At 50.0% G+C, this 21,316-nt stretch overlaps 1 protein-coding gene across 1 annotated transcript in view; it reads right to left on the minus strand.

Annotated features, from left to right (window-relative positions):
* PXYLP1 (2-phosphoxylose phosphatase 1) overlaps positions 1-18,725 on the minus strand; it is a 65,776-nt gene extending 47,051 nt beyond the window's left edge. The window contains exon 1 of the mRNA XM_081106136.1: positions 18,656-18,725. The gene's annotated coding sequence lies outside the window, so the exon portion shown is untranslated. The remainder of the gene's footprint in view (positions 1-18,655) is intronic.
* Between the last annotated feature and the right edge of the window lie 2,591 nt (positions 18,726-21,316).

Here is a 21,316-nt window from a genome sequence, read left to right on the forward strand (position 1 = left end):
TCTTCCCTAGGTGTGTTACCTTGATCTTTCTCTCTCCTAAACTCCAAGGGCCCCTTCTTTTGTCTCTGTAACTTGTTTCCTGAACCCATTTCTTCGACGGCTCACTTCTACCTCAGTGACTTTCTTTTTTGTTGTTGTTAATCCTCACTCAAGGATATTTTTTTCCCATTGATTTTTAGGGAGAGTGGAAGAGAGAGGGAAAGACAGAGAGAAACATCAATGTCAGAGAAACACATCGATTGGTTGTTGCATGCACCCCGACCAGGGCCCAGGCTGGGGAGGAGCCTACAACCAAGGTACATGCCCTTGATCGGAATCAAACCCGGGACCCTTTGGCCAATGCTCTATCCACTGAGCCAAATGGCTAGGGCTCTAGCTTTGTGACTTTCTAAGTAAACGTTTGCTTGTAGTTTGAGTCTTGGCACTGAATTCTTTCCTCAAGTACCAAGATTGCTGAACCAAGTTCCTGTCTGACTCCACCGACCTAACACCTGGTGCTATTTTCGCCGCCAACATTTTCACTGATGTTAAATGCTCTGGAAGTATCACAATCCCTCCATCCAAACAAACCAGCCGTGCACTTTTCATAATGGATACTATGAAAAAGGCGAAGCTTCTTTAATGTACAGTGTTCAATGTCTGTGTATAACAAGCGTTTACGGCAATATCCTAGACACTTCCCTGACAAATGCCGGAGGGATAGGCCCCTGAGCAAACATCTCATTCAGATTTTAATTTGATTCCTATTTCCTGGATAGAGGGTACTCTTGCTTTTCTGTTACTGGTCATTTGCAGGATCTTTGAAGATTAAAGACATATGCTAAGGGAAAGAATGCTCCAGGTGATTGCAACAGTCCAGTAAGACAGCAGCCCTGAACAACGGAGGTTTTGAAGACAAGGCAATGCCCTGGAAAAGAAAATGTGAAAACTTTAATGAGTTAATGTGAAAAAGGAAAAAAAAAGGATACGGAACCATGCACAGCATGACTATAATTTTTAAAAATGTGTTTATGTAGCCCTCGCAGGTTTGGCTTAGTAGTTAGAGTGTCGGTCCGAGGACTGAACAGTCGAAGGTTTGATTCCAATCAAGGGCACACATCTCGGTTACAGGCTCTATCCCAGGTCAGGACGCATGCAGGAGGCAACCAATCAATGTGTCTCTCCCTTTCCCTTCTGCACTCTTAAAAAAAAAACAAAAAAAAAAACAAAGAAACCAATGGAAAAAAATACCCTCAGGTGAGGAATAAAAACAAAAATAAATACATAAATAAATGTGTATATGTTTAGAAAACTAGGATGGAAAGATATATAAATTTTAAGATGACATTTCTCATGCTTCAGATTGGCAAAAAATAAAAACATCATCCAAGTCTAGTGAATATTAGTATCAATGAGGATGAATTCTTTGGTGAGAGAGTTGTGTGGGAAGGAAAAATTTCTCTTCCTTCATATTTCTTCTGGCTAGTCCAGTGGTCGGCAAACTCATTAGTCAACAGAGCCAAATATAACGTCCTCAATCTGATTGAGTTATGTTCGCTGAGGTCGACCCCTCCCAACTCTCCCATCCACACTCGTCTTGTAACTTATTTCGTCTATCTCCTTTCGTTCATCCTCTCTATATGTCCAAACCATCTCAACATACCTTTCTCAATCCTCGACACTACATCTTCTTTCACTCTACAACGTTCCCTAAAATTAACTTAATAAACTTTACTTAAAGTTTTAAGTCAACTTCGCACTGTACATGCATGCCCGCATGTGGTATTTTGTGGAAGAGCCACACTCAAGGGGCCAAAGAGCCGCATATGGCTCACGAGCCATGGTTTGCCAACCACTGGGCTAGTCTAATAATCAAACTGACACGATACAGATTAACAAAGAAAATAACCAAATTTAATTATATATGTACATATGGGGGGGGGGGGTCTGTGAAAATATGGGACCCTGGAACATATCAGGCAGTTGGGGCTTCTAGGCCATCTTGAGCTAAGGAGAAAGGGGGGTAGAGGCTTGGACTTCAAAGGGAAGGTCGGCAATTCACAGGCAGATGAGAAGGAGCAAACATTTGGTGAACAAATTCTTGCTGGGCCACCCAGAAGCAGCGGCACACAGAGGGGAGTCTAAGAACAGACTCTGCGAGGTCCCTCCCTGTTGGCCACACTTAGCTCATATTGTGCTAAGGTGACAGACAGTTCCCTTGCTGTAAGCAGGTTTTTCTACCTGAATTCCTTTAGGCAGGTAAGGGGGGAAGCTCTTCTTAAGTTTTTTTTTTTTAATAATATATTTTTATTGATTTCAGAGAGGAAGAAGAGAGAGAGGTAGAAACATCAATGATGAGAGAGAATCATTGATCAGCTGCCTCCTACACGCCCCCGACAGGGGATCGAGCCTGCAACCCAGGCATGTGCCCTGACCGGGAATCGAACCGTGACCTCTTTGTTCATAGGTCGACGCTCAACCACTGAGCCACGCCGGCTGGGCTCTTCTTAAGCTTGTTAGACTTTGTCTTGAGCTGGAAATAATCTGCATGCTAGGGTGACACATTCTGGGAGACTCGTTCTGAACCTCTACAGTGTCTTAAAAGTAACCAACTTAAAATAGTCAAATTCCCAAAAAGGGAATATCTGTGGTTGGCAAACTGCTCCTGATAGGAGGGCTCATGATAAGAATAGAGCCACAGTTACTTAATAATTATTCACCTTACTAACTATAGACACGTTTTCCTACAGACCTTAGGAAACCAGAGGATGTGCTGCAAGAAGAAAAACAGAGCTGTAGAAAGATAAGAGACACCTTGGGGCCCAGATGGGTCCATTGCTCAGAAAATACATTTTGAGAACAGACAAAGGACAGGACATGCTTTGATATGGTTGGTGTGCCTGGACACCGGCCTCTCTGGGAGTTTGTTTCAGGAATACTGACCATTCCTGAGCTGGTTTTAACACCAATGAAAATTAACTAACTTGTTATCGGACTTCAAGATCCTGGAAAGAGACACATGGACCACAGACCCTGCAAATATTCTTCCCACCCCTCCCCCCCCCCTTTCCCCTTGCATGCAGCCTCTCTCTCTTCCTTATCTATATATTCTATATATATAAAAGCCCAGTGACCGAATCGCAGAATGACCAGAACGACCATCAACCAGTTGCTATGATGCGTACTGACCACCAGGGAGCAGACGATCAACACAGAAGCTGCCCCCTGGTGGTCAGTGCATTCCCACAGTGGGAGCGATGCTCGGCTGACCGGGATGAGCAGTGCTCCCACAGCAGGCTGATCCCCATAGGCCATGCCCCCCACCAGTGCATGAATCCGTGCACCAGGCCTCTAGTCCCATATAAACAGGCAGCTAGTAGGAGGAGTAGAGCAGATTTTCGTGAATGACCTGCTACTCTCCCATACTGCTGGCATTACTGGAATAAACACTCATATATGATTCAACCCTGTCTCTGCTTAAGTAGTGACAGGCAGCCCAGACCCATTGGTTGTCAGGTTTCACTCCCCCTCAGGGTTAACTAGAAAAGAATTGATGAAAAAGTGGTGGTCTCATTAAAACAATAAACACACAAGAATTCACATTCTGGGTAGCCTCAAAATATGCCCACTCATATGTACAAAGCAGAAATAACACTAATTGTAAAAATGTTTATCCATAGGGAAATGGTTGAAAAATTAAAGTTTGTCCATACAATGAAACATGATTCAGCCTTTAAAAGAAAGAGGTGGACGTAGGTGAGCACGTGGACAAACGTGCACTCCCACAGGGGGAGCGCCACTCAGCCAGAAGCCCTGAGCCGGGCTCACAGCTGGCAAGCACAGTGGCAGTCGCGGGAGCCTCCCACCTCCGCGACAGCACTAAGGATGTCTGACTGATAGCTTAGGCTCGCTCCCTGCGGGGACCGGGTCTAAGCCGTCAGTCGGACATCCCCTGAGGGCTCCCAGACTGCAAGAGGGCACAGGCCGGGCTGAGGGACTCCCCGCTCCCCAAGTGCACAAATTTCATACACTGGGCCTCTAGTATTGTAATAACTATCTGTGGTGCCAGATGGGTACTAGACTTATTGAGGTGATCACTTTGTAAGTTATGTAAATGTCTAATCACTATGTTGTACAACTGAAACTAATATAATATTGTGTGACAACTGTAACTGAAAAAAATATTTTTTAAAAAGTGAAAAAAAATACACGAGTGTATAAGCAGCAGCATAATAGATACAGTATGATCTCATGTAGGTAAAACACACACTTGCATATCTTGATATATATGTGGAAATTTTAAGGAAACATATAAACTTACAGAAAAAGATCTGGAAGGAGACAGCCCCCAAATTAACAGTGATTATCTCTATTATGGACTTTTCAGAATTTCACTTATATGTTTAATGCCTTGTTTTTACAAGGTGTTGTATACAAATAACAAAAAATAAGATTTGTAATAACAGAAGAAAATGTTACATTGTTAAATCAAAAATTCAAGCTACAATACATCATGTATGGTTGAAGCTCAATTAGGTTATAAAAAGACTAGAGGCCTGATGCACGAAAATCGTGCAAGAGTAGGCCTTCCTTCCCCCAGCTGCCAGCACCAGCTTCCCTCCACCACCTGGGGCCCGGGCTTCCCTCGAAGCCCCGGCTTCATCTGGAAGGTCGTCCGGAAGGACATCTGGTATAATTAGCATATTACAGATATGCTAATTATTATTATAGATATGTTACAAAACTGGACTGAGTGGTTTGAAACAGGGGTGGGAGTGGGACTTTTTATTCTATACTCTTCAGAATTTTTGAACCTATTACTATTTTTTAAGGTGAGTGAATGTAACAATTCTTTTTAAACTGGAAAGAGAAAATATGCCCTTAATGTTATGTGTGGTTATGGCTGAAATTACAAGTAATTTTAATTTTTTTTAAAACAAATTACAAGATGTAAGGTTGATTTACAACCCTTAAGCAGGTGATAGGTTCCTGGAAGATTTATTTTCTCATTTGTAGATTTCTGCATTTTCCAAATTTTCTTAAACAAACATGTATTACTTTTATTTTATTTTTCCATTTTATTTTTTTACTTTCACAATCAAAAAAAAAAAAAGAAAGAAAGCTGTAAACTCATTTAAATTATTTTTAAAGAATGTAGTCAAGCAAGAAGTCACCAGGCAGGTACATGATAAATTATAAAGAGATCAGATGTTTTGAAAGAGCACCTCCTTTCAAAACTCAACCCAGCACGGGACCTGATGTGTAAGAAAGACAAACGCAGAGTTTACTGGGCGGGGCCTCGTGCCCCACTCACACCTGCAGAACCCAGGGCTCCAGGACACCATTAGGAAGTGCACTGTTACAGACAGACTGAGGCTGCAGGGGCTGGGCGCAGGCTCTTAGTGCTGGGATGTTCAGAGAGGGATTCAGGGAGGAGGCAGAAACAGTGTGAAAGCTAACAGGATGTCAGTGGGCAAGCCTGATGCGAACAGGCATTTCGAGGAGGAGAAATGTGCGCACTGGTGCAAGCCCTCCCCTCCCTGCACTGCTGACTGACAGCAGGTTTTATGCAGTGACTCATCTGTGATCAGGGCGGAGAACCGCTGGGGCCAGACTGGGTTCCCTCTAGGAACAGGGAGTCACAGAAGGTTCCTGAACACATGCATGACAGAACGAAGGAGCTGCTGATGAACACACTCCTGCATATCCATTCCCTCCCCTCGAGCTATCGCCAGGCACTGGCAGCCAGAAAACAGGCAACCTTCGAGGCCTTGATGTCTGAGGGCCGGCAGCTCACTGTTACACAACTGATGGCTGTGCTGTACTTGGTCAGAATGACAGGCCAGACAGGCCAGGGACCTTCCTACAGCCCTAGGCTCAGGCAACCTGCATTCTAAGGGCAGCCAGGCTGGGTACCCCAAGTCACAGCTCATGGTACGTACCTCACTGGGACTGGGACCAAGGCCTTCTGCTCCACTACGTAGCAGCTGTGGCACCTCGGGCAAGTTACTCTCTCTGAGCTACAGTCTCTGCTCCTGTAAATGGCGACTCAATTATTCATTCAAGAAGTATTTACTGAGCATCTGCTATAGGCCAAGTACAGTCATAGAAAATGGGGGTCAGTAGTGACCAAATCATTCCAAAACTCCTGCCCTCATGGAGCTTATATTCTAAGGGGACGTGAAGTACCCACTTCATGGGGCTGTGAAAGAGACCAGATGAGACATTTCCTGGAAAGCACTGATGGCAGTAACAATTCTGCACCTAATTCCAACCTGTGTGAGGTTCTCCCAACTCCCCACTGACATCACCACCAACCAAGTCTCTGACACCAGCTGGGTGTCCTGCAGTTCAACTCAATTCTGACACTATCTACCTGGAGATGGCATGAGATCTCACAGGTTAAGGGCTCAGCCCCACAAAACTGCCCCCTCACCACAAATCCAGTTGTGCCTGTACTTCTGACCAGCTAGCTATCGCCTAGAGCAGTGATGGTGAACCTTTTGAGCTCGGCGTGTCAGCATTTTGAAAAACCCTAACTTAACTCTGGTGCCGTGTCACATATACAAATTTTTTGATATCTGCAACCACAGTAAAACAAAGACATATTTTTGATATTTATTTTATATATTTAAATGCCATTTAACAAAGAAAAATCAACCAAAAAAATGAGTTTGCGTGTCACCTCTGACACGCGTGTCATAGGTTCGCCATCACTGGCCTAGGGTCTCCAATAACCCCCTCCTTGGGTCTGATTAATTTGCTAAGGTGGCTCACAGAACTCAAAGCAACATTTACTTACTAGATTACTGGTTTATTATAAAAGGACATTACTCAGGGGCAGCCAGATGGAAGAGATGCACCGGGCAGGTATGTGGGAAAGGTCGCACAGTCTCCATGCCCTCTCCCGGGGTGCCACGCTCCTCAAATCTCCACATGTTCACCAGCCTGGAAGCTCTCCAAACCCCATCCTTTAGGTTTCTATGGAGGCTTCAGTACGTAGGCATGATTGATTACCTGGTAAATCACTGACCACTGGTGACTGCTTCAACCTCCAGCTCCTCCTCTCCCCAGAGCTCTGGGAGTGCGACTGAGTCCAACCCTCTGATCACAAGCTTGGTTTTCCTGGCAACCAGGCCCATCCTTGATGCCTTGCTCAAAGTCACCTCATTAACATAAATTACAGCATTATTGCTCTCATCACAGGAAATCCCAAGGGTTTTTGAAGCTCTGTGTCAATAACAGGGACAAAGTATATATATATATATATATATATATATATATATATATATATATCTTACTATAAATCACAATATCAAAGTAGTAATTTATTATTATGCATTCCCTGCAGCCCTTTGTACCAAGGAGGCACCCAGCAAACACCAGAGGTCTAAAAGTTTTCTACCCAGAAACAAAGTGCCCTACAATTAGCACTGGCCCTACTTAGACTAGCTCCATGGTCCTCCCTCTGCACTCCCCCCCCCCCGACCCCCGACCCCCCCACCCCTTTGCCCTGCCCCTAGCACTGTCAATTCCACACTGATAAACAGGGCAGGGCACAGAGAATGAAGGCATCACCCTGTGGCCATTCATCACAATAAACGCTGCTGCCGGCGCTTAGAAACCCTCTCAGCCCTCAAGTCCTCAAGGAGAAGGAGTAAAACTGCGGCCTCCCTTCTCAGGCAGCTCAGGCAGTGCAGGCTGTAGCCCGCAACTCACTGTCAGGGAACCCTCACGACTGCAGGGCAGCACCTAGGGGCCCTCATGCAGGTGACCTGGCACCTCCAACCAGCGGGCCCGTGGCAAGGCAAGCCCTCACCTGGTGGGTTTCAGCGTTAAAGGTTCATTCCAATGCGCTCGCGGGGTGGGTAATGGGCACAGGCAGCACATATTCTGAGCCGAGTGGTCAGAATTATTGGTATGAGTTGAAAGGAAAAAATAAATTGTAAGCCAACTTCAGAACCGTCCTTGGGGTTCCGAGAAAGCACTCCATCAAAAAACTTGCTGGCACGTACCGTGCTATGTAATGACAGTTTCAGCTTTCCCCACCAACTACATGCTGGTGTTCTGATGCCAGCCTCTATTTTTACAGCCTGAGTAATGCCTGGGCAAAGGACCAGATGAGAATCGGAGACAGAGGGACAAGGCAAGAGAGGTGATGGCACAAGAAATGGGCCCCAGATCCTACTCAGCCTCCAACAGCAAACTCTTTGGAGCATTGTTAGGACAGCAGCCAAGGGCTCCTCAGATCCTGGCGAACTTCCCCTGCAGCCTCGTCGCCCTTCGAGCCCCAGATCCTGAGTGCCCTTTTGGCTGGTACCTTACCTGCCTTGTTCAGCACCGTCTTAAATGAGTGAATGAGCACCCCGTAGCAACCCGACTCCGGGACGCTGCTCCCTGTAACCCCACATTCCCCTTCTCATAACTGAGTCTGTGTCCATTTCATGCTCTTGGCCCAGATGCCTTCTTGATCTGGTTAACTCCTGCTCATCCTTAAACTCAGCTCAAATGCCACCTCCCCCGGGAAGTCCTCCCTGACCCTGAGGCTGGGTGAGTTCCTCCAACACTGAGCAACCACAGCCCTCCCACAACCCTCATCAACACCACAGGCTCGAGTCAGCTTCTTTGCTTGCCTCCCCCAGGGCTGGGTGGACACAGAGCTGAGTCAACAGCAGGTGCTCAGCAGGGGTGTGTGGGAAGGAAGGGAGGAAAGAAGGGCACCCAGAAGGAAGCTGTCACAGAAACCTACAGCAAACTGAATAAGAACACATCATTCAAACCCAATAGGTCAACGGATCATTCACTAATGCTACTGGGGAAAAACAACAGGAAGCAGTTGGGCAAATATTTGTCAATGAATTTGAGCGGGAAGCAGAGGTCACTGTTCGCTGTGACCTCACCTCTGAACCTCTGTACCCTGCACCCAGATGTGGGCTGGGGCCAGGGCTGAATAGCAGGAGAAACTCAGCAAGGCTGGGTGAGTAGGGGCACTTGCAGGCTCAAGAGCAAGGAGCTCTCACAGGCTTGGCGCTCTCAGGGGCTCCTCTGGCCTTGGGGGTGCCGGAGACTTTTTTTGTTTTTCTGGGGTCATCTACAGCTGCTGAGGGACATCGATTGGAACGCATTCCCACAAAGCTGTGAAGAACATGCATGCCCTGGTTCAAGAAATGGGGATCGTGAGGACCTTCCATTGTCCTGCTGGCCCAGTTCCCAAAAGTGGGAACAGAAGCAGGGATTGAGGACAGACGATCTGGGAATAAAGCCTGTTTTTGGCTGGAGCCTAGTTAGCACAGTATTTCCTTCTAAGACAGGCATGCATTTGCCCATCAGTATTCATTTCTTCCTCCTGGCTAAGAGAATCCTGATTTGGGGGCGGGGAGAATGGTGTAACAGAGATTGCCAGCTAATCATGAAACTCAGATCCTCTTTCTCCTAAGCACAGGGCTGGGCCATCTTTCACAGCCTGTTGCAGGAGGTGTGACCATGTGACGGAGCCCTGGTTAATGGAATAATTCACCTCCTCCATGCCTGGTCCGTAACTCCTCCCCGGCACCATCCTCCACAGGCCTTCCTCTTGTGCTGATTAATGCCAAGGAGCATGGCAGCCTTAAGAGCCTGGGTCCCTAATTCACCTCTGGAAGGAACAGCCATTTTGAACTTGACGTGAACAAAAAGGAAATGTCTACCATGTTGGAGCCATTAAGCATTTTGGGGTTGCATTTCAGCAGTGAGTCTACCTAACAATTCTGTGCAGCAATGTGCCTACAACAATGTGGCTAAATACTCGCACGGCCCTTTTCATTAGGAATGGCCATGTGACAGTTCTGGCCATGAAACGTCAGGGGAAGTCTGCTGGGTGTCTTGAGGAAAATGTCTGCTTTCCTGATGAAAGGCCCCACTGTGGCTGGAGCCTCCTTCCTGCTGCAGTCGTTCTGCCATCCGGAAGGAACGGCCAAGGCAATAACAGAAGCGCCAGCCCAGGCAGACATCAGCTGCTGAAACCAATGCCAGCAACCACCTACCTTCGGACCTCTTATCACGTGAGAAACAAACCATGATGTGCTGAAGCCACTGAGGCAGGGCTTCCGTTACTCGAAGCCGAACACAATCCTAACTGCGCTGTAATCGCTCATTCATTCACCCAACCTTTATCAAGGCCTATTTCATGCCAGTCCTTGTGCTAAGGACTGAAGACTTAGAGAGATGAGCTGGGGTGGCCCCTGCCCTCCAGGAGCTCCCAGTCAAGCTGGGGGGAGGGGGCGGGTGGGGGGGGGGAGGCCCCTGAGTGGACAATCCTAATGTGTGGGAACTGGATACCGTGAGGACACACGTCGTCCCAGGGAAGTGTGAGCGTTGGGTGGTGGGCGGGCAGAGGCAAGGAGTTCCCAACTCCCTTTCCGGCATTCTGCACACACAGCAAGCAAACACTCCTCAAGCTAAAGAGCCAGTGAAAAGAATGTGCTATGCTCAGTCAAGCCAACTGCGCTTACTCACTGTACATCGAGCTGTTAAACACCATCCAGTAATGCAGCTGTTTCAAAATAATCAGCAGTCAAATACCACATAATCTCACTCATTTGTGGAATATAGAGAACAACGTAGACTGATGAACAGGGACAGATCCAAAGACAGAGAAACAGCAATCAGACTATTAATCCCCAGAGGGAAAGTAGGGGAGGGTGGGGGTAAGGGGAAGAAATCAACCAAAGGACTTGTATGCATATAAGGCAAACCAATGGACACGGACAACAGGAGGATGAGGACACATTTGTAATTCCTTAACTAATAAAGAATTTAAAGATTAAAAAAAAATAATCAGCAGTCATTAGAGCAAGGAGAAGAAGAGGAGAAAAAAATAATCACATACCATTAACTTAGAAATTATGTGAACAGAGGATGAGGCCGCCTTGATTAGATCTTGCTTGCTGACATTAGCCATCATCTAAAACAGTGGTTCTCAACCTTCCTAATGCCACGACCCTTTAATACAGTTCCTCATGTTGTGGTGACCCCCAACCATAAAATTATTTTTGTTGCTACTTCATAACTGGAATTTTGCTACTGTTATGAATCATAATGTAAATATCTGATATGCAGGATGTATTTTCATTGTTACAAATTGAACATAATTAAAGCATAGTGATTAATCACAAAAACAATATGTAATTATATATGTGTTTTCCGATGGTCTTAGGCGACCCCCGTGAAAGGGTCATTCGACCCCCAAAGGGGTCGCAACCCACAAGTTGAGAACCGCTGGTCTAAAATATAATTTCTTTTTCAAAGAAGATACACTAATTTTTCACTTAGAAGACAGAGTAAAATAAAACACACACACACACACACACACACACACACACACACACCACAAAACAACCAACAACTGTTCATGCCATGACTTTTGACCATAAATGTCCAAGCTTTGATCATTCAGGTCTGTGTTTCCATTAGGGACTTTGATGGAGACAAATTGGCGACAAAAGATGACCTGTCTGGGAAATCAAGAGGCAACCGAGACCAGAGGTCAGAGCACCTGGGAACTGTTTGGCAACTAGAGAAAAGGTTTTCCTCCTTTTAATTCAATTATGCTTTCATAGGAATAGACGTGGTTTTTTTCTCTTTAAATGAATGGCATTATTTGCCATTTTTTAAAAGATTTTTAAAAATTTGATGTTAGAGAGAGAAAGGGAGAGAGAAACATCAGTGGTTGTCTCCCCCACGCTCTAACCGGGAATCGAACCTGCAACCTGGGTAGCTACCCTGACTGGGAATCAAACCCACCACCTTTTAAAGATGTAGGAACGATGCTCCAACCAATCGAGCCACATCGGCAAGGGCCGATTTGCCATTTCTTTATTTTCCAAGTGGGGTATTAAAAAAAAAAAAAAAAAAGGCAAGGCCTCATTGACTTCAAAGTCCAGTAGATTAAACACGAATAAAAATAAGCAGGCTCCCCATTAAGAGACCTGCTGATCAGGTTTCTGATCTGACTGCTCTCTTATTCGTCTGAAGCACTCCAGGGCCGAGCAGACGGTGGTCTAACCACACTCCCAAGGCAGAGCAGCGATCTGAGGCAGCGATCACGGGAGGTCTCGCTAGTCCTCAGCCCATCGCCGAGGCCCTGTGCCAGCTCTGCGATGGCAGGGGTGAGCTGGGCAGGCTGCCATCGCGAGTGTCTTTGTAGGACACACGGAACAAGCGAGGGCGAGTTCTGAGGAGGAAGGCCCTCCCTTTCCAGGACCAGTTTACGAAACCCACGCCAATCAACATAGTTTCCCAGTGACCTTCATGTCAAGGAGGTTCCGGCTACGGCAGACCCAAGAACTATGGCTGCCTGGCCTTCCGCCTCGGGCCCCCTACCTGCCCCCGGGAGCAGCTGTACCATTCCTCACTCCGAGAACTGGGTCTCCGGCGGTCTCCTGGGCTTCTGGGGCTGCTGAAGAGCCAAGTCCAAAATGCGGTCAGGCCAGCATGCTGTTGACCCAGACCAAGAACAGGGCTGGCAAACCAGGTAAGTAAATATTGAGCTTATGGTCTCATATTACACTTCCCACCAAACAACCTTAGGCCAAGAGTGATAGTTAAAACATTAACAACCAGCATGTGTCAGACACATGCCAATCAAATGAGTGCCTGTCTTAAAGAGCTGGCCAGGCCACAACCTACTAGTGTGTACCAGGTAAAGATCATCACACACCACTGTTCGCTGTTCCCCGAGGCCAGAGACTGTGTGTCTTATCCATGGTCACATATTCATTATATCAGTACAGTTGGTCGCACCAAGGATGTATTTTTAAGGAACGAATAAATAGTAGTAACAGCTAACGTTTTTTTTAAGCACGTACCATGTGCAAGGCACTACTCTAAGTCCGGTCATGTACAATCTCATCTCAGCTTCACAACAATACCATGAGGTAGGTATTATCATCATCATCCCAATTTTATAAGTCAGGAAACTGAGGCACGGAACGGTTAAGTAACTTGCCTAGTACAAGATCAGTAATGGTAGATCCAGGATTCAAAGACAGTCCAGCTTCAGAGTCTACACTCTTAACCACTGCAATGCGCTGAATACACAACCAAACGCAGGTCCTCTAGTATTAGGAAGTCATCAACGGAGAACACCTGACAGCCACAAACCCGGAGACATCCTCCCGGGAGGTTTCTGGTGGTGCTAAGCACACACTGTTTCTGTTCGTTTGACTTTTAATGAAAGCTGATACCTACGCAGGAGACCACCTGTAATCTTCAAATAACTATTTTTTAAAATATACTTTTATTGATTTCAGAGAGGAAGGGAGAGGGAGAGACAGATAGAAACATCAATGATGAAAGAGAACCATCGATCAGCTGCCTTCTGCACGCCCCACACTGAGCATCGAGCCTGCAACCCAGGCATGTGCCGTGACTGGGAATCGAACCAGCAGCCTCGTGGTGCATAGGTCAATGCTCAACCACTGAGCTACTCCGGCCAGGCTCAAATAACTATTAAGTATATTTGATTATCAAGCCACTGTAGCAGGAATATCTAGGCTCAAAATACATGAATTCCAGGGGAAGTCTTTTAAACACCCTGTGGTCCTGTTTCCTCATCTCTCAGAAGGTCCCAGACTTACTGGAAGGATTGAACAAGATCACAGAGATGGTTGCCTATTTGTATGATAAGGTATTATAGAAGCATATTGGATGGTCATAATAATTAGTGCATTTCAATACAATGATGGATCAAAATTTCTATACTCATCATTCTATACTTGTCAAAATTCTATACTGTCTATACTACTCTGAAAGTTCCTATTTATCTCTCCACGTTTTAGTAACCATGTTTAAAGCTTAACAATTTATTTCTACAAGCTGGTTTCCCTTTATTATTATCTCTGAGCTTCCATACATTTCTACTATAACTTTAATAATTTTTCTCTACCTTAATGCAACTGCTTCATTCACCTAAGAAGCATAAAGAGCTGAACAGCATGGCTCAGTGTTGACCTATGAACCAGGAGGTCACGGTTCAATTCCCTGTCAGGACACATGCCCAGGTTGTGAGCTCGATCACCAGCAGGGGGCCTGCAGGAGGCAGCGAATCAATGATTCTCTCTCATCACTAATGTTTCCCTCCCTCTCCCTTCCTTTCTGAAATCATTAAAAAGATGTTTATAAAAAGAAAGAAGCATAAAGAGTTAATAAGGCAGTAAATGTTTTAGTCTAACTTTAGATTCTCCTATATTAGCAGATGACAAAATTAGCAAGCAAGAGCTTCATTTCTTAAAATATAATTAAAAAGCTCAAAGCTCAAAATGATATTGCTGCAGCTCTGAAGGCCTGACGTTTGGGGTTGGACCCAAGAATGAGGTAAGTCTAGGAAAGTCAGCTGTGGTTCTGTTGGTTGGAAAGACATGTGTCTGCATATAATTAAGGGGGAGGAAAAATCTTATTCAAACTATTCATAAATTTGATATAAATGATACCTCTAACCACATAAAGGAGTGTAGAAGAGGGGAGGGGTGGGGGTGTCAAAACTAGGTGCAATAATTTTCAACTAGGTCTGTTTTTTAAAGTTCTGGTTTCTAAGCTATTAATTATAGCTCTCTCTAAGGAAGTCAGTTATACATGGAGGCAGAGAGTGGTAAGCAGATGACAAAGGGATGCCTAATATTACAAAAACATCAATGTATAAGTTGGGGAAGTGACTGTGCAAACAAACAGAATTTTCAAGTTCCTACTGTTGCTACCACTAGGTGTGTGAGTTGCCCAAACTCTCCCCTACCCCGAGCACCAGCACAGAGACGGCTCCGCTGATGTGTTAAGTGCAGATGGACAGGGCTGGGGGAGAGGGAGGAAGGGAAGGGGGAAGGACAGAAGGATGCACAGATGACCCAGCCAGGAGGATACGGGTGCAGGTGGCCTTCCGGCTGCAAGGCCCCTCCAAGTTCTTTTCTCAGCGCCTTGGTTGGATATTTTCTCCATTGCTCTTCAGACAGAGTAGAAGGGAGGGAGGGGGAGAGGGACACACACACATCGACTGGTTGCCTCCCACTTGGCTGGAGCTCTAACCACTGAGCAACACCGGTGGGGCTCTCAGTGCCTTTTTAATCCTTAACTTCCTCCATGCTCTGGAATAAAGCTGACTGGCCTGTTCCTTTCCAAAAGACAGTGGCTGCCCCATTGAAGGCCCTAGCATTCAGAGCAGCTTGCTGGTTCTGGGGGCGGTGGCTAGCAGGCCAGAGTCCGTGGCTCAATTAGGCTACCCTGGCCCACCTACCTTTTGGACTCAAAGCAGACCCTGCAATTCCATTCCTGCTTCGCAGGTGCTTCCTCTCGGCTGCTTTGCAGTATCTCCAGGCCACAGTCCCTCTACAAAACTGCCCATCAGATTCAAGAAGGGGCCGTGGGAGATGACTTCTGTCAAAATGCCACAACCCTAGCAGAAGGCAGCTAGTGCCTCTTCTTCACCCACTAAGTGCAGATGCACAAACCCTACTGGCTGCTTCTCCCCTTGCCAATCTCCCTTCAGCATCTTAGGTGTAAGGCGCCTCCCCCACCCCAGACCAATGTTGCACAAGCCATCACTTCCAAAGAGGCCACAACCCTCATTCAAAAACTTTAAATGGCTCAGTGCTCTCTCACCTTGATAAGCTCAACTCTCAGCTGGCCTTTCAAAGCTTCTAGAAACCAAGAAGGTGGGCCCAGCAAACCTTATTTCACGTTACTGCAGGGCCACTCCCCCCCTCCGTGACTTTGCTCCTAATGGTAACCCCTATACCAGAATGTGGACGCGGTCCTAATCCACCAACCAGGATCCTTGTTCCAGGGTTGAAGTCTTCCCCTCTGAGTGTGCAGGACGACCTCATGCCTGCCCACCTCCAGACAGCAGAGTCAGTCTCCCTCCCTCCCTCCCTCCTTTTCTCACCCACAGCTACAGGCATTAATTAAATCTCTTCTAGAAAACAGCTTTTCACCAGCTTCGGGAATCCTGGGTAAGACAGAGACCGTCTGGGTAAGAAAGATAAGCCCACCACGGCGCGAGCCTGTGGGCAGTGCAGGTTCCCACATTCAAGTGACTGCTCTGAATTCCAGCTCTTCCTGGACCTCTGAAAAAGGGGGCGCTGGGGGCTCCCCCGCCCCCGCCCCACCTCTGGCTGTATTCTCTAGCGCTGACCTTGGACAGGGGCAGAAGCGCTGCATTTGGCTCCATCTGCCAGTGGTCACAGTCACCTCTGACAGAAACACCATGCAAAACCACCTGCCTCCTCCCCCAACGGAGCTGCAAACCATACTGCCAGGCCCGTGCAAGAAGGGGCACCCCGGCTCTGCCTGGGGGGCCATTATTTGGGGTGGCAGTGCCCACTGGAGTGAAGATGGCGCGATCAGAAGTAGCCAGCAGGCTCTACCAGCACACTACGTCCCCAAGTGCTTCCTCCATCATGGACAGGGACGAGGGATGCAGAAGGGGGGTGTGGCCACAGCTCAAGGCCCTGTTGGTTAAGCTGGGAGGACTCACCTCTCAGCAATCAGCCGTAGCTCCCCAACGGGCCCAGTTCTGTGATAAGGACAACTAACTTCCTTCCTGGAAATGCTGGAGTCCCCATTGAGGTTAGAGACCCATTGAGCTCTCTGCCCCAAATACAAACAGAAATAAGTTTGTCTCTAGTAAGACAAGTGTGTGTGTGTGTGTGTGTGTGTGATTAATTTAAGGATAACATTTTGAAAATAGTGCAGCACAATGGAAAAACATGGGTTATGGACTCAGACTGGATTTAAGAGGGTGACCCATTTTTCTAGACAAACACCGAGTAGCAGCACTCGGAGGGTGCCAGGGGCTGGGTGCAGGGGCCACAGAGATAGTTTCACCCCGTCTCTGGCCAGTGGGGCACCCAAGAGTCAACACCTTATCACAGAGGGGCGTGGTGAGGGCTGAGGAGATGCCCACCGGAATTTGTGGACACTCAGAGGGAGTCTTCTGTGTCCCATTGTGATCTGGGGCTAATTACTCTATTCATTCACTAGCAGGGGTGAATGGATACTGAGCTAATTACTATTCAAGCCAATCAATAAAAATAAAAAATAGTCGCTGATTCTGCAGTTTCACAAATGCTTAGCGTGCGGTGCACCGGAGGCAGGTGGGCCAGCCTGTCCTGGTGCCCAAAGGCAGCCTCCCACGCGTCAGAGAGGGTGGGCTGGCCAGGAGCCAACCCCTAAAAGAGATGTACCCCCTACAGGTCATTCTCTGCAATAGGCAATTAATTCCACCCGAGACCTAATGAAAGCCAGGAGAAGGGAGGGCTGAGATTCGGGCGCCGGCTTTCAGGCTGCAACCATGCATCTGCACCTCTCTCCCGGGAGCATGAGCACGAGGCTTGTCAAACCATCTGTTTAAACTCTTCCCGCAGAAGTCCAGGCTGGGCACCAACACCTCTGAGGAGGAGGAGTTGTTGCCAAGCCCCGTCTGCGGTCACGTCACGTTTGTAAGGCTGGGTTGGGCACTACCAGCTCCGCAGACCGGGGTTCATCCGAGGGCATTCTGCAAAACTGTCCCCACGACGACGACGACAAGCCCTCTGAGGCCCCCTGGGCCGCTCACCTCACACTTCCCTCCCCCTTCGCACCGATCCCAGGCCACGTCTCTCCTGGTCTTACTTTTGGAATGCGTGCACAGCATCCTTGCTTCCCTACGAAGGCACTGGACACGCAGGCGGGATAGCCTCGCTCCTTTGCTACCAAACGCCGAGCCGAAGCGGGGAAATATGGCTCCCAATCCCCTTCCATCGTTAATCCTTTAACCACCCACAGGTACAACTTGGAAGACCGCTGCAGCCACAAAGAGAGCAACCTGCTCTTAAGCAGATGCAGTTCTGTGTGTGGGAGACAAAAACCGGCTTCTTGAAAAGATCGCGACATATTCGAGTGGAGCAGCAAAAGCAGCGCCGTGGGGTCGGCCCCACGCAGTCCTAACCTGAGCTCCCGGGCTCGCCAGCCCGCGCACCGAGGGGCCTCTCCGCGGGGCCCCCGGACGCCCGCAGGCGCGGGGCGCAGGGAGCAGCCGCCCCCAGAAAGGCCACGGAGAAGTCGCCGCCGCCTTCTCATCTGGAGGCGAGCGGGCTGGGCACTGCCCGGAAATGGGGTGCCCGGAGGGGTACCCGGGGAGCTCGAGTTCGGGCTAGAATCCCGCGGCGGGAGTGCGGGGGCCGAGCGCGAGAGGGCTGGAGGGGCGGGGATTCGGATGGAGGCTGGCAAGGCAAGAGGGCGCGGGACTGGACCGGGAGGAGCGGGAGGCGGTGGGTGGGCGAGGCGCCAGCAGGGAGGTAGGGGGCGAGAGCTCCGGGAGAGGGCGGCGGAATCGCCGGCAGGGTTAGGGGGCGCTGGGCTCGGAGAGGGGGCGGGGGCTGGGACGAGGGGCGCGCGGGGGAGGCTGGAGGAAGGGGGTGGCTTCGGGAGAGGGAGGAGTAAGGCTGGGGTTTGGGAAGGGCGCGGGTAGGGGGAGGCAGCTTAGTTGCGGGTCCAGACCCGCCTGACTGGCTCTCCCACGGGAGACACGGGTCGTCCCGGCCTCGGAGCGCCCAGAGGAACCCTCGGTCTCCCTACCCCGCGCCCCGGGACGCCTGCCCGCCTCCAGCCGCCGCGCCGCTCAGCTTCAACGGCGACCAGCCAAGCCCGGCCCGGCCCGCGCCACGCTCACCGCCCATAGTCCCGGCCCCGACTCCGTCGCTCCGCGCCGCTTCAGCGCTCGCCGCCTGCTCGCCTGGCTCGGAGGGAGGCTCGGACCGCGCGCACGGACCGCGGGACAGCGCGGCAGCCCACAGCGCCCCCTGCCGGCCTCGCCGCGCCCCGCGCTCGGCCCGCCCCGCGTCCGGCGTCCCCGAGCTCCGCCCCGAAGGCGGAGAGGCGGCCCGCGCTGCCCCGCGGGCGGGTAGGTGCAGAAGGGCTTGTGGAGAGGACGCTAGCTCTTGGAAGCCGAACGGAGCCCCCCAAAACGGTCCAGTCTGCAGACGCCCCCGGTGGACGAAAGCTACGGTCACGGTCGTCTGAGCGCACAGAGACCGCGGCCACCTGCGTGCAGGGCCGCTGCGCGCCACACGCCGCCAGACTGGCATCTGGGGCTGTGCGGACGGACGGACGGGATACACCGGCCCGGCCCGGGGCCTTAGGGTGGGTGCCTTTGGGCCGTGCGCGTGGCCTGGCGCCGCCCTGGTCCCGGTGCTGGGCTTGGCGCGCATGTTTGGGGTCCGCCACAGCTGGGTACTGCTGCCGCGTGGACTCAAACTGTTACAAGTCTCGTCCCCGTGTCTCCATTCCCCCTCTCACCTACTCCACGCTTCTCTTCCGGCGCCGACCACATCCGGCCGTGAGTCAACTGGAGACCTCCCTGCGGCTCTGTCTCCGGACCGTCTGCAGGCGCCGGGGGAGGTCGCGGCCGGCCGAGCAGCCCGTCTCCCCTCCCCCTCCCTGCTCCGTGGCTTCCCCCGAGGCTACTGAAGACTCACAGAGCATTTGGCCTATTTCTATAACTAACTTGGGCATCCGAGCGTTGAACTTGATTTGATGCCATATTTGTGGGTCATTTCTTCCAAGTGTAGGCCTTCGGTGTCAGTGGGAAGTCTACAGTGACCCTTGTGCCCAGCACAGCTGGCCTTGAGCAACATAGGTCCTCATCAGTATCACTCCTTTTTCCCTTCCGGGCGCACTTTCTGGAGCAGCTGGTCACTGGCCTCCCGTTTCACTCCTGTACTGGTAGCTCCCAGACCACACACTACACCTGCGTAGTTTACCCATATTCCTACCTACTCGGGTTTTCTGCTAAGAACTTCCCACCTCAAGTCAGCAAGTTCTCTCTCTTCCCCAACACCCAACTTCATCTACCCTGTGGTGTCGCCATCCCCCCTGCCACCTGGGACGCCTTCCTCACCTCAGGGCTCCATGGCCAGTCAGTGTTTGCTTCCAAACTCCGCTAACCTGCCCGTCTCAGGTTCCCCTGGTGCCACGCTGTCCTCAGGGCCTTCCTGCCCTGACTACTGATACCCCCTCCCAGGGAGCCCTGTATCTCCCAGCACAAAACCTTTCACTGTCCCTTTAGCATCACCCCAGACTTTCCCACCTGGCTCCCAGTCCACCCACCACACCCAGCACTTCTCGCATACAGGCTTCTCCCAGTGTCCTCCCACTAAACCCAGGCTCTCCCCCTGGCTGGCGCTGCCTCCCTCTTCCCTGTGGGCGTCAGTCAGGGCACCTTCTGCTGTAGATGACAGACAACCCAACTCACACTTGCTTAAAAAAGAATTGATTGACTCATGTAAATGAAAGGTCCTGGATGTAGTTTCAGGGACAGTTTTGCTTCCTTCCATGTGAGCTACACTCTCGGGCACCACGTGAGAGCCTGGCAGAGCCAAGCTCACAACCTCATAGCATCAAGTCCAGCAGAAAACAGCTCTTTGCCAACCATGCCACAAGCCTTGGGCCTGGTTCGGATCGGCACCTATTGAGTCACCTGTCCATCCTGCTCCCCAGCCACTGTGACCCCATGGTAAGTGGTTCCCCCTCTCTCTCAGCTACCTCCTCATCCCTCACAGGGAACATGTGGCTGCTCCTGGATCCTTTCTCTGTCAGGGGGACTAAAGGTGACTCAGGGACACCGTCTGGAACCTTTCCCCCACAAAAGCTGCCACACCACTCCTTCACTTTGCTGCAGCCCTTCTGTGTTGGTACAGGGCATCCTGGGGTAGAGTTCCAAACAGGAGGTGGGGCACAGGCGCTCTCTGCTTTCATCTTCCTCCTCAAACTACCTGGATGTCTGTCTTTGTACCGTGTGCCTCCCTAGGTGGAGACCTGGCACAGAGGTGGCCTCAGGCCCTTCAGGGAGCCTGGCATACTCTCCCTAGGCTCTCTCGCCAGTCTCTTTCCTCCTCATCCCTATTCCCTGAGAGCTCCTGTGCCCCTCCCATTCTGGAGGAGGTGTCCACACCCTCCTCCCTGCGGACTTTGGGTTCTGAGTGTACCCACCCTGCCCCTTAGAGCAATAACACCTCCTGGCTGAGCCATAAAGGAGGAAGGGGCTATAAGAAAAGGTTCCTGTGGGGAAATAAATAAATATATATAAACTAGAGGCCCTGTGCATGAAATTCATGCACTGGGGGGGGGGGGGGGAGTCTCTCAGCCCGGCCTGCGCCCTCTTGCAGTCCAGGAGCCCTCGGGGGATGTCCGACTGACACGGGCCTAAGCCGGCAGTCAGATATCCTTAGTGCTGCTGCGGAGGCGGGAGAGGCTCCTGCCACTGCCACTGCACTCGCCAGCCATGAGCCCAGCTTAGGGCTTGTGACTGAGCAACGCTCCCCCTATGGGAGTG

This window comes from Myotis nattereri (genome assembly GCF_964212035.1).
Source record: "Myotis nattereri genome assembly, chromosome: 14".
NCBI lineage: Eukaryota > Metazoa > Chordata > Mammalia > Chiroptera > Vespertilionidae > Myotis > Myotis nattereri.